Raw genomic sequence first — 12444 nt, forward strand, 5'->3', positions numbered from 1 at the left:
CTGCTCTGGCACCTGGAGCACCTCCTCCCCATCCTTCTCCACTTACCTCGGGTGTCTGCAGAGGTGTTTTTCTCACGTATTCTCACTCGTCTCTCTGCTGCTGTTGTTCCACTGCAGTTTTGTTTCCCTGTCTTAACTATGTTATCACAGAGTCACTACCACCGTTGCGCTGATGGGCTAAGCCTTGGCCAGCAGCGGGTCCATGTTGGAGCCGGCTGTCATTGGCTCTGTTGGACATGGAGGAAGCTTCTGGCAGCTTCTTACAGAAGCCACTCCTGTAGCCCCCCTGCTACCAAAACCTTGCCACATAAACCCAATACATTTGGAGAAGCAGTTCTGCTAGGAAGACTGCAGTTCTGTCAGGAAGAACTACTGGATTTCACTCTCAAGGCCCCTTCTAGCTGCTTCATTGGGAGTTCTTTTCAAGAGTGGGCAACAAACAACAACAAAAAAACCCAACCAACAAGCCAACAAGAACAAAAAACCAGGTAAAAATGCCTTCCTCTTCTCTTATTGTCCCTTTGATGACTTCATTTGGACTTCCGTGTTCCCTCCTGGTCTCTCCAGTCAAGAAAAGACACTGAGTGTGGTGTGTGCCCAGTGCAGGGCCTTTGGGATGGTGAGGGGCTGGGGCACATGAGGGCAGGCTGAGTGAGCTGCCTCTAGTCTCCATCAAGAAAGAAGGCTCAGAACCTGACTGGTGACTTCAGCTGCCTGCTGGGAGGCTGTAGAGAAGAGGAAGACTGACTCTTCTCAGAGGGCCTCTGTGGCGGAAAAACAAGTGGCATCAGACTGAGGAGAAATCCCAGCTAGACAAAAGGAAAAGATTGTCACCATGTGGCTGCTCAGAAAAAGCACAGGTGCCCAGAAGGGCTGCGGAGCTGCCATCCTTGAAGGTATCCAAACATGACTGAACAAAGTGATGAGAAACTAGATACAACTGGGGCTGCTCTGAGCAGGAGCTTGCATATATGCAGCACCTTCAACAGACAACTTCTGGAGGCATATTTCAGGATGCCACTCTATAATCTCAACTACCTGACTTGAAGGTGGGGGGGGGGGGGGGAAAGGCATGCATCTTCTGCTCAGATAGCATTCACATCACAAGACCAAACCAGGATTAATGAGATGAAGAGTTTGCATTTGGGCTCAGATGAGACTCATGTTTCATAAAATACTGGCAGGATCTTACAACTACAAGAGTATGAACCTCAGTGACTCAATCTTGTTCTAGACCATCCTCGGATACTGCTGCCACCATCTTGCTGAATGAAGCCCAAAGTGGTATACTGTCATGTCAGTGCTGTTGGAGGTGACAGGAGCAACCTGATCAAAGTGTGAAATTATACTGGTTTTCTAAGTTGTCTCTGCTCTGAACAAGGCACAGTTCCACTTTGCCCTCCAGCAGTACCTTTCAACTGACATTATTTGATGTGTTATCAGTTGTACAGGAATGAAAACAGCAGTTCTCATACTAAGTTCTCTCCTGCCCTGTGAAGAAAGGCAGCTATCTCCCACAAATTAGAAGAAGAGGGACAGTGCAAGAAATGCTGTCCAGTAGAAGGACAAATGGAGCTGGGCTAACAAAGCTGTGGGTTGGCATCTCGGGAAGTACAAGCCCACGGATACTAAATCCAGAGCGATGAGGGCACTGATAGGTCTTAATGGCCCTTAGCAGCATTATCTGAGAACTCCCAACAAAATATCTTGTGGTGTTCGTGAGAGCATTGCCTGTCCCAGCCTGAGTCTGCACAAAGATATTACAGAAACAATCTGATATGTGATGTGCCTTATCTGGAGTCCAGACAAATTACATCTGAATAAAGGACAGCAAGACAAAAATCCTTGGAGATCACTGTTCCACAACAAACAACAGGAGGTGGAGGGTGGTCCCTGTGGCCAAGGGGCAGCCTTTCTCTTGCCCAAGCAACAAGGCAGGCAGGAGCGAACCCCAGGAAAGAGGCCCTCAGCCCCACCCCGATCCTTGTCCTTCCACATTTGGGCACCTTTCAGGCCACGGCCCCCCATCCCCAAACCCGCCTTAAGTTGGCCACACCCACAGTCACAATCACCAGCACAATGGTCTGCTGTCACCAACCACCTCACTGGCTGTTGCTAGGGTCCTACAGAAGGAGGGGCCCCTGCAACTGGCCCACAGTTAGTTGAGCTTTGAGGCCCTTGGATGCCAAGCATGCTTGGAAGGAAGAAGAGCTGCAGCAGCGAGGTGGGCAGCTGCACACCTTTGTATGAGGCGCCATAGAGCCACTGCCCGCAAACACCCAGCACCATGGACCCGGCTTCTTTGGTCGCATGCATGCAGCGCATGGCTGTAGGCCCAGCAGGGAACGGCGTGGAGCCCAATCATGTCTGCCTGCCAGCGAGCAGCCAGAGCAGCAAAGCAGGTGGCTGCCCACCTTTGCATGGCATGCCACAGAACCACTACCCGTCACCGATGAGGCACCAGGGACCTCGCTCCTCTACCCAACGGCATGCAGTGCATGGCTCTAGACCTACCAGGGAATGCTGCGGGGCCCAAGTACGTCTGCTTGCCAGGGAGCAGCGAGGCAGGTGGCTGCCCACCTTCTTTGCATGGGAGAAGACAGCACAGAGGTGGTTCCCACAAGCGCAAAGCAGGAAGGCACCTCCCAGGAGCCTGAAGAAGAGCAATTGGCAGATGTGGAGGAACAACATCACCTCTCGCACCATGAGAGAGACTGCTCACGCTCACACAGCCTACGCCATCCAGTGCGCAGATGGGAGCACACAGGGGAACTGCATCGGGTCCCAGCATGTCTATCTGCCGAGGCACACTGTGAAGCCCAGGCACGTCAGCCGATCAAAAGACTACGTGGAGCTCATGGAGGTGGATCCACCTAAGCATGGCATGGAGCCAATGGCTGTTCAGCCAGCAGGCAACAGCATGGAGCCCATGGAGGTGGATTCACCTTGAGAACATTCATCCCTGGCAGTGGGTCCACCTGCCACAGGAATCACCTGGCACTGCCGCAGCCATCCAGGCTCCCTTGCATGAGACAGCGCCAACAGCGTCACAGCAGCACTCGGCCGGCTCCCTGCTGGCAGCCCAGCCTCTGCGCCTTCACGACTGGACAATAAACAACCACAAAAGAAGAAAAATGGCATTGTCCCCTCTTATTTGGCACATAGGCGACTGCATCTGCACTCCTGTGACCCCTCCTGGTCTCTGTCTTGGACCAGGAGGCTCTTTCTGGAAACTTCCCATTTCCAGGCCCACCTTTGTGCTTTGGTGCTGCCTTACATTCTGTTTTTTTCAGGCTGTAACATTAATCATTTGCCAGCACTTTTTGAAATGGAGTAAAATTATCATACTGAAGGCACTGAACCCTAGGATTTTCTCTTCTCCAAGTTACAGTCTTACTTCAGTGCCAGGTAAAATCCTAGAGGTCATTCCAGGAGTTCTTGGAAAAACACTTGAGAGACAATGCAGTTGTTGGTCATAGCCAGCACAGGTTCATGATAGAAAAGTCGTGTTTAACTGAAAACAAATTATCTGGTCTTCCCACAGGCTCAGCTGCAGCATCTCCCACTTCTAAACATTTCTTTTATTCGTTGTCAAAGCTTGTGTGGGCCCTTCTTTCCCATCCCTCTCCACCACCCCTCGTGAATAGGTACCATCTCTTCTGCACTGATCCCCAAGGGAGAGGGAAGGAGGTGGCCTGGCTTCCACAGAGCTGCTGCCTTCCCCAGACAGCCTGGGACATCCCCATCAGCTGTCCTGCCTTTACACCCCACGCATCTGCTCCCACCTCTCATTACGGTTGGTAACCTAATGAACTGAGGAGTTTATTTACTGCAGCTTTTTTTTTTTTTTAAATTATTTTTATAGAATCATAGAATGGTTAGGGTTGGAAGGGACCCTCAAAGGTCATCTAGTCCAACACCCCTGCAAGGAGCAGGGACATCCCTGACTAGGTCAGGTTGCTCAGAGCCTCATCCAGCCTGGCCTTGAATGTCTCCAGGGATGGGGCCTCCACCACCTTTCTGGGCAACCTGTTCCAGTGTTCTACAACCCTCATTGTAAAAAAATTTTTCCTAATTTCTAATCTAAATCTACCCCCCTTTATTTTAAAACCATTACCTCTCGTCCTATCGCAACAGGCCCTACTAAACAGCCTTTCCCCATCTTTCTTGTAGGCCCCCTTGAGGTACTGGAAGACCGCTATCAGGTCTCCCCGGAGCCTCCTCTTCTCCAGGCTGAACAGCCCCAACTCTCTCAGCCTGTCCTCATAAGAGAGGTGCTCCAGCCCTTTTATCATCTTCGTGGCCCTCCTCTGGACCTTCTCCAACTGGTCCATGTCCTTCTTGTGCTGGGGGCTCCAGAATTGGACACAGTACTCCAGGTGGGGTCTCACCAGGGCAGAGTAGAGGGGGAGAATCACCTCCCTCGACCTGCTGGCCACGCTCCTCTTGATGCAGCCCAGGATGTGGTTGGCCTTCTGGGCCGCAAGGGTGCATTGCCTGCTCATGTTAAGCTTCTCATCCACCAGCACTCCCAAGTCCTTCTCCTCAGGGCTGCTCTCAATCCATTCCCCGCCCAGCCTGTATTTGTGCCTGGGATTGCCATGACCCAGGTGCAGGACCTTGCACTTGGCCTGGTTGAACTTCATGAGGTTGGCACGGGCCCACCTCTCCAGCCTGTCAAGGTCCCTCTGGATGGCATCCCTCCCTTCCAGCATGTCGACGGCACCACACAACTTGGTGTCGTCGGCGAACTTGCTGAGGGTGCACTCTATCCCACTGTCCATGTCACCGACAAAGATGTTGAACAGGGCCGGGCCCAGCACGGAGCCCTGAGGGACGCCACTCGTGACCGGTCTCCACATGGACATTGAGCCGTTGACCACCACTCTCTGAGTGCAGCCATCCAGCCAACTCCTTATCCACCGAGTGGTCCGTCCATCAAACCCATGTCTCTCTAGTTTAGAGAGAAGGATGTCGTGCGGGACAGTGTCAAAAGCTTTGCACAAGTCCAGGTAGATGATGTCAGTTGCTCGTCCCTTGTCCACCGATGCCGTCACCCAGTCATAGAAGGCCACCAAATTGGTCAGGCACGATCTGCCCTTGGTGAAGCCATGTTGGCTGTCACCAACCACCTCCTTGCTCTCCATGTGCCTTAGCATGGTTTCCAGGAGAATCTGCTCCATGACCTTGCCAGGCACAGAGGTGAGGCTGACCGGCCTGTAGTTACCTGGGTCTTCCTTATTCCCCTTTTTAAAAATTGGGGTTATGTTCCCCCTCTTCCAGTCATCGGGGACCTCACCAGACCGCCACGACTTCTCAAATACGATAGCCAGTGGCTTGGCAACTTCATCTGCCAGTTCCCTCAGGACCCGCGGATGGATCTCATCAGGTCCCATGGACTTGTGCACCTTCAGGTTCCTTAGATGATCCCGAACCTGCTCTTCCAGTATAATGGGCAGTTCTTCATTCTCGCAGTCCCTGCTTGCACCTTCTACAGCTTGGGTGGTGCGACAGGAACTCTTGTCGGTGAAGACTGAGGCAAAAAAGTCATTGAGAACCTCAGCCTTCTCCATGTCCTGGGTAACCAGGACACCAGTTCCCTTCTGGAGGGAGCCTACATTTACCCTGGACTTTCTTTTGTCCCCTACGTACCTATAAAAGCTCTTCCTGTTACATTTTATATCCCTGGCCAGATTCAGTTCTGCCAGGGCTTTGGCCTTCCTTACCTTATCCCTGGCCACTCGCGCAGCCTCTTTGTAGTCCTCCCAGGCTACCTGTCCCCACTTCCACCCTCTGTAGGCTTCCTTTTTCACTTTCAGTTGGTCCAGGAGCTCCTTGCTCATCCACGCTGGCCTCCTGGCCTTTTTGCCCGACTTGTTTTTCATCGGGATGCACCTCTGCTGAGCTTGGAGGAGGTGCTCCTTGAATATGGACCAACTTTCCTGGGCCCCTCTTCCCTCCAGGGCCACCTCCCATGGCACTTGGCCCCTCAGGTCCCTGAAGAGGCCGAAGTCCGCCTTCCTGAAGTCTAGGGCAGAGAGCTTGCCATGTAGTTTCCTTGCCGCCCCGTGGATCTTGAACTCCACCATGTCATGGTCGCTGCAGCCAAGGCTGTCCTTTATTTTCACATCTCCCACCAGCCCCTCCCTGTTGGTGAGCACAAGGTCGAGCATGGCACCCCTCCTTGTCGGCTCCTCTATCGCCTGCAGGAGGAAGTTGTCATCCACGCATTCCAGGAACCTCCTGGACTGCCTGTGCCCTGCCGTGTTGTCTCTCCAACAGATGTCAGGGTGGTTGAAGTCCCCCATGAGAACCAGGGCCTGTGACCGTAAGGCTGCTCCTATCTGCCTATAGAGCACTTCATCTGCTCTGTCCTCCTGGCCAGGCGGCCTGTAACAGACCCCTACCGTGACGTCCCCTGTCCGTCCCCATCCTCTAATCTTGACCCATAAGCTCTCTGTCAGCTCCTCCTCCATCCCCAGGTGGAGCTCCACACACTCCAGCCGGTTGCTGACGTAGAGAGCGACACGCCCTCCTCGTCTCCCCTTCCTGTCTTTTCTAAAAAGCCTATACCCCTCCATGTTGACGCTCCAGTCGTATGTGTCATCCCACCACGTCTCCGTGATGCCAATGAGGTCGTAGCCCTGCTCGTGTGCAAGCATCTCCAGCTCTTCCTGTTTATTCCCCATGCTGCGTGCATTGGTATAGAGACACTTCAGCTGGGCCCCTGACAAAGCCGACCTACTTTTAAGTTTCCATAAATGGCAAGGCACACAAGACGTTTCCCACAGGTTTATGTTCTCTATGGAGAAAAAAGTTTTAGAGGCCCAGTTATGGATGCAGTAGAGGCACTAATAGTGATCTAACAAGTGCCATAAGTAAGATGACATCATCTGAAAACAATTTTTATCACTTGGCTACTGTATAGAAGTTCCCAAATACACCACTAGCATCTAGTTTGTACCATGAATAGAGACAATGTCCCTTCCAATTAAAAAAAAAACAAAAATGCTGCAACAGCTGCTAGTACTGATAATTTTACAGATGTAAGCTAGGGATAATATTTAAACACAAGCAGTATTTGGAATAAAAAGGTTTACTATTCCTGTGATGCAAGAAAACTACTAGCAGTATGCCAGCAATTTTCCATCTTCCACTAAGCAAGCTCCTAAAAATGTTCAATTAGAGATGAAGACTCTTGTACAGTAAATTCAAAGCTGCTGACAGTAGGTTTGTGTTTTTCTTAGTTCACTTTTTCTAAAGTCCTTACAAACCGTCCACAGGTCTGGAATTCCAGGCTAAAGTAGTACTCTAGTATGTAATCATCAGAGAGGAGCTCAAAAATCTTTAATGATTACATGTATCTCAAAGGCAACACAGATTCCTGTATTTCCTGCCTGTTTAGACTACAAAAAAATCTGAGGAACAGATTAGTCCCAGTTCCAGGAGTCCTGTTTTCTAACTAACGTGTGTTGAGGCCCAGAGGCAGAACATTTTCTTGGTGTTTTTCTAGAGGTAATAAGTAGTTAGGAAGAGAATCCTACCTGGCCACAGGAAAAGCACAGGATGACATCAAGTTAAAATGCTCAAAGGCTACAAAATAGTCTTTTGAAGGAACCACAAAAAGCACAAGTGACTCAGACACACAATTACCATGATGTCAGAAATAATTTGAAAACAAGAGAAAATTTTGCAATGTAATGTTTTGCATGAACTTCCATGAAACCAGTTTTTATATTTCTATTATGCAAACAACTTCTGAATAAATATATAAGGGATGTGGCCAGGGGGTACCTCTTTACACAGTTTCAACATAGAACAGCTCCTGAAAGCTTTGGCTTTGTCAAAGGACTGAGTTTTGTGGTTTTTTTTTAAATAAACTGCAGGAAGCCTTATGCTCAGCATCCAGATTCCACCACTACGTGACGTAAGCAACCTTTAAAATGCAGTTACTAGTTTCAGCTGGCTCTTGCAAAAATCTCTCCGTATGCAGTTCCACATGTCTTGGTTTTGCAATCAAGGACCCCTACAAATACTAATGTAAGTTATAAAACATCAATGAGTATTGCAAACATGCTTTATCAACTAGCAACGCTAGGTGCTCAGCTGTCCTGTGCCACCTCCACAATTCACCATCTTCCTAGACACACCACAACCACTGTTATCAGGAGACAGTAAGGTCCCTTTTTTCACCTCCACAGTTGGACTGACTCAGCTCTAGCTTGCATTCCAGTGAAAGTTTCTCCTTTTCACGAAAAGACCCTCAAATGCTTCAACTATTCTTCTCCCTTGCCCTTCCAGAGTTTTCATTACAACCAGCAATTCGATTCATTTTAAATGAAGAAGGAGTACTTTTGTCTTGTGCCTTCTAAATACATCTAACATCCCATCTGTGCTAAGGCTTGGTGTCCGCTACTCTTCTGTTGCAAGCATTGCTGCTGTTCTGAAGAATCCATTTCACTTCTTCTGAACACATTCTGCTAACTCTTGCACACTTTTGTGAAACCACTCAAGTGCATACATCTTTCTGCAATGATCAAGTGTAGTATCAGTTAATCTTCGCCATAGCATAAGCATGTTTAGTCGCTGTTTTTTGTGGACTCCAGTTTTATGATCCCCATGCCTTCATTTTCTTCCCCTGCTTATGTGTTTATAATCTTTAGTACTTGAAGCAATACCTTCTGTGACATCCATTCTGTGACAGAACTAAGCCTCAAACATAAAAGTAATTTTCTGGTCAATCGTAACTACTGGACACAGCAGAGCAAAAGCTAGTCTAAGGCTTTGAAGTGAAATGTGCTCAAAACCAGCCATTTGTGTGTCCTTGCGCTCTGGAATTTTCCAAAGCACAAGATCTGCAAGTGGAACTGCAACGCTTGAAGTCACACTTCACATCTCCAAGCTTTGATAAGGCTCTGACAGCAACACATCCCTACATACTTACTGACCTTCAGAGAAGGTTTAATCCCTCAGCATCCTCAGCAGTGACCATAAATTAAAATAGTTTTGGCTACCAGGAACTGGTAAACAAAATTTTATTTACAAAAGAGGCAGAGAGGGGGAGGCACGAGCCTATGGACCTTGCAGGCCTCACACTCTGGCCTCCCACCGGGCGGCCAGACTCGGCCTGGCTGTAAGAAGTGGAGAGGAGAGGAGACGTGAAGAGAACCTGAGAGGTGTCTGCCTGCCCATTGTAAAGAATTTTTTTGTGAGGAACAGTTGCAGATGCCAACATCAGTGAACGAGGGGGAGGAGTAATGCTGCTCCTGGCTAGAATTCCCCTGCAGCCTGTGGTGATGACCATGGTGGAGCAGGCTGTCCCCCTCCAGCCCATGGAGGTCCACGGAGGAGCAGAGATCCACCTGCAGCCCGTGGAGGACCCCATGCTGGGGCAGGCGGATGCCTGAAGGAGGTTGTGGCCCATGGAGGGCCCGCTGGAGCAGCCATTCCGGACGGACTGCACCCCGTGGAAAAACGACCCACATCAGAGCAGTTTTGCAAATGAGCATAGCGCATAGGAGGGACCCCATGCTGAAGCAGGGGAGGAATGCGAGGAGTTCTTCCCCCGAAGATGAAGGAGCGGCAGAAAGCGACGTGTGATGAATTGACCATAACCCGCATTCCCTGTTCCCCCCTGTGCCGCTCAGGGAGGGAAGGAGGTAGAGATAATTGAAAGTAAGTTAAGCCTGGGAAGAGGGAGGGGTGAGGGGAAGTTGTTTTGTTCTCTCATTATCCTGATTTGGTTTTATTAATAAATAGTTTTCCCCAAGTCGAGTCTGTTTTGCCCGTAACGCTAACTTTAAGGATCTCTCCCTGTCCTCTCAAACCTCGAGCCTTTTTGTTATATTACCTCTCCCTTATTCCCTCAGAGGTTGGGGGGAGAGAGCAAGAGACTGCGTAGCTTGGTCTCGAGAAGGGCAAAACTATGACAATGGTGCAAAAATTAAATATGTTTCTGAGCACACAGCTCCAATATATGTGTATTTATTTATAAATTATATGCATGTCTCACTGTTCTACTATATTATGCACACTACAAAACATATACGAAAACAGAAATTAAAAAAGGATGAGAATAGTGAACCAGCTGCAGAGGACTAAGTCTCAGCAGTTTTGTTATTGAGTCTAGTAAAAAAGAAGAGCTGGTCCAAAGCTCTTATAATGCAACTACAGTAAGATGCAGTTTTATTCCTCACTATAGCTGTGATCAGTCAAGGTGCTGAAATCAGCAGGCAGTGTATCTGTGCTGCTTTTTAAACCTCACTTAGGAATAAAGGCTCTCCAGTGGATCAAGTTCTTCCACTTACTAACAATACTTAAGCTCTCTCCTCCCGAGTGTTTCTACTTCTGGAGTTAATACCAGATAGCTTAAATTACAACGGTACACAAAGCTTTACTTTAGAACAAACTACTAGGTAATTGTCTACATCCTTCTACTCATGGATATCTTCAAAGAGCACAAGATACAAACTGATGCAGAGTCCACTGAATGGGCTTTACAGTATTTTCTGTCTTACTGCTGACATCTTGCCTTCTACAACTTTATGCTTTTTGGTTGTATTGAAAAATTATTTTTGGGGGGTATTAAAAATAAGATGTTAAAAAAAAAATTCTCTTTCAAAGCAGATAAGCTCTAACCCACAATTTTCTTTTCTAAATCACAGCTACCAACACTGCTTGTCCCAGCTCTTCAGCAAAGTTACAGGACTGCAAGAAACACAGTGCACCCAAAAGCTGCTGGCCTTCGAGCACACAGAATCAATCAATCCCCACTGTTCAAAGACTATTCTGTGCTCTCTTTTTTATAATGGTGGCTTAAAGATGTTTAGCACTTCGCACTAGATTATGAAGACAAAGGCTACGAGCCTCGAGGAGTTTACACAGCTCTAATCTCCCAAACCCATGATCGCCACTGTGTGGCTGGGCTGGCACTAAGCAGGAGCATATGAAGGCTATGCATTAATTACTATGCAAATGAAATGAGTGGGTCACAAATTCGGAACAGGAAGGCTGTTGCAAGGAAGGCTGTTAAAGCATGGAACCTCTTTGCATAAGGTGCTGAGGAAGGTAAAAGCTTGTGCCTTGAAGCTTTCTAAGCTCTACTGTCTGCCCAGCTTCAGGCAGACCAAAAAAAACCACAAACACACACATGAGAGCTTTCACCCTTGCACTCCAGTGGAGGTAAAGAATTCTGCCCTCAACATCCCTCTTGATCCAGGAAACCACAACCCTACTACTAAAGCCCTGCAACTAGTGTCGGCTTTTTCAAGCCCTCCAGAAGCTGTTCATTGTCCTTATCACTCTTGTAATCACAGATCCCATGATCTACTCCCCTCCTTCATGCAGAGGAAAGAAATAGCATACAGAGGTATTTCTAAAACACTTGCACATATAGGCACTTTTTGCCTTCAACAGCAGGGATAAAGTTATCTATGGAAACCATACTTGCTCACATCTCTGCTTCATCTTTCTTTCCATACAAAAGAACCCTTCAGTTTTGTAGACATACAAGAAAATGAGCTTTCTCTGCTTCCTCAGCCAGGTATTCCGCTTCTGATCTGCCGTCTTTCTTTCTAGGAAAGGATGTTTCACTCTTCCTTTCCGCTTCCCTTCTTTGAAAACATTATAGAAGTCCTTTTGCTAGATAACTATACCTAGCTATCAAGTTCCCAATTAGGTGATTTGATAATATCATCTGTTTTTCCTATTACGAGCAGGCTGTGCTCTATTAGCTGTGTACTTATGATCAGGTCCATTATAAAAGGACACGCTATTTTTATAACAAAGATTTTATCAGGAACACACACACTAAACTTTCTGAAAGTCCCAAACTCATATGGACATACTTCATTCAAATATCATTTTCCAGTGATAAACGCAAACCTTCATATTAGCTGGGATATTAGGATAAAGTTTAAATAGATAAAGCCAGCCTTCTCTTCCTCAAAAGCATATTCCCTTTCTCAGTATCAAGTCATTATAATATCTGGACAGGTTTCCTGTTTGTTGTTTAAAGTCACTGGTGAAACACAGATCATGGTACAGCCAGTAAAACACTGATCTGACCTAATCACATTGACTCATGCTTGCTAGAGAATAAAGCTGAGAATTCTGAGATAATAAAGTTAGAACATACTTTGCAGAAGATGTCAATATTGTGACTACATTTTCCCATTATTTTATTTTAATAGCACAGAATACATCTGCCTTCTGTTGCTTTATGGAAAAAAATATTACATACTGACCAGGTAATCTAGAAGCAAACACTTATTTTCCCAGTCTCTATATTCTGTATCCACAACCCAGGTTGCTGTCATACAATACCTCAGCATGTAAGGTGAATAGACAAAGGAAAAAATTAAAAATACAGCAATATAGTTTAACCACAATGCTGCAGTCTTTTAATCTTATTAATATATCTATCTACTTTTTTTTCTTTTATCT

The 12444-nt window shown here is 47.5% G+C and overlaps 1 protein-coding gene across 1 annotated transcript in view; it reads right to left on the reverse strand.

The window, feature by feature from the left end:
* EPB41L4B (erythrocyte membrane protein band 4.1 like 4B) overlaps positions 1-12444 on the reverse strand; it is a 186642-nt gene that overhangs the window by 118224 nt on the left and 55974 nt on the right. The window lies entirely within an intron of this gene.

The sequence above is a fragment of the Chlamydotis macqueenii genome, chromosome 2, assembly GCF_036417535.1.
Source record: "Chlamydotis macqueenii isolate bChlMac1 chromosome 2, bChlMac1.mat, whole genome shotgun sequence".
Lineage (NCBI taxonomy): Eukaryota > Metazoa > Chordata > Aves > Otidiformes > Otididae > Chlamydotis > Chlamydotis macqueenii.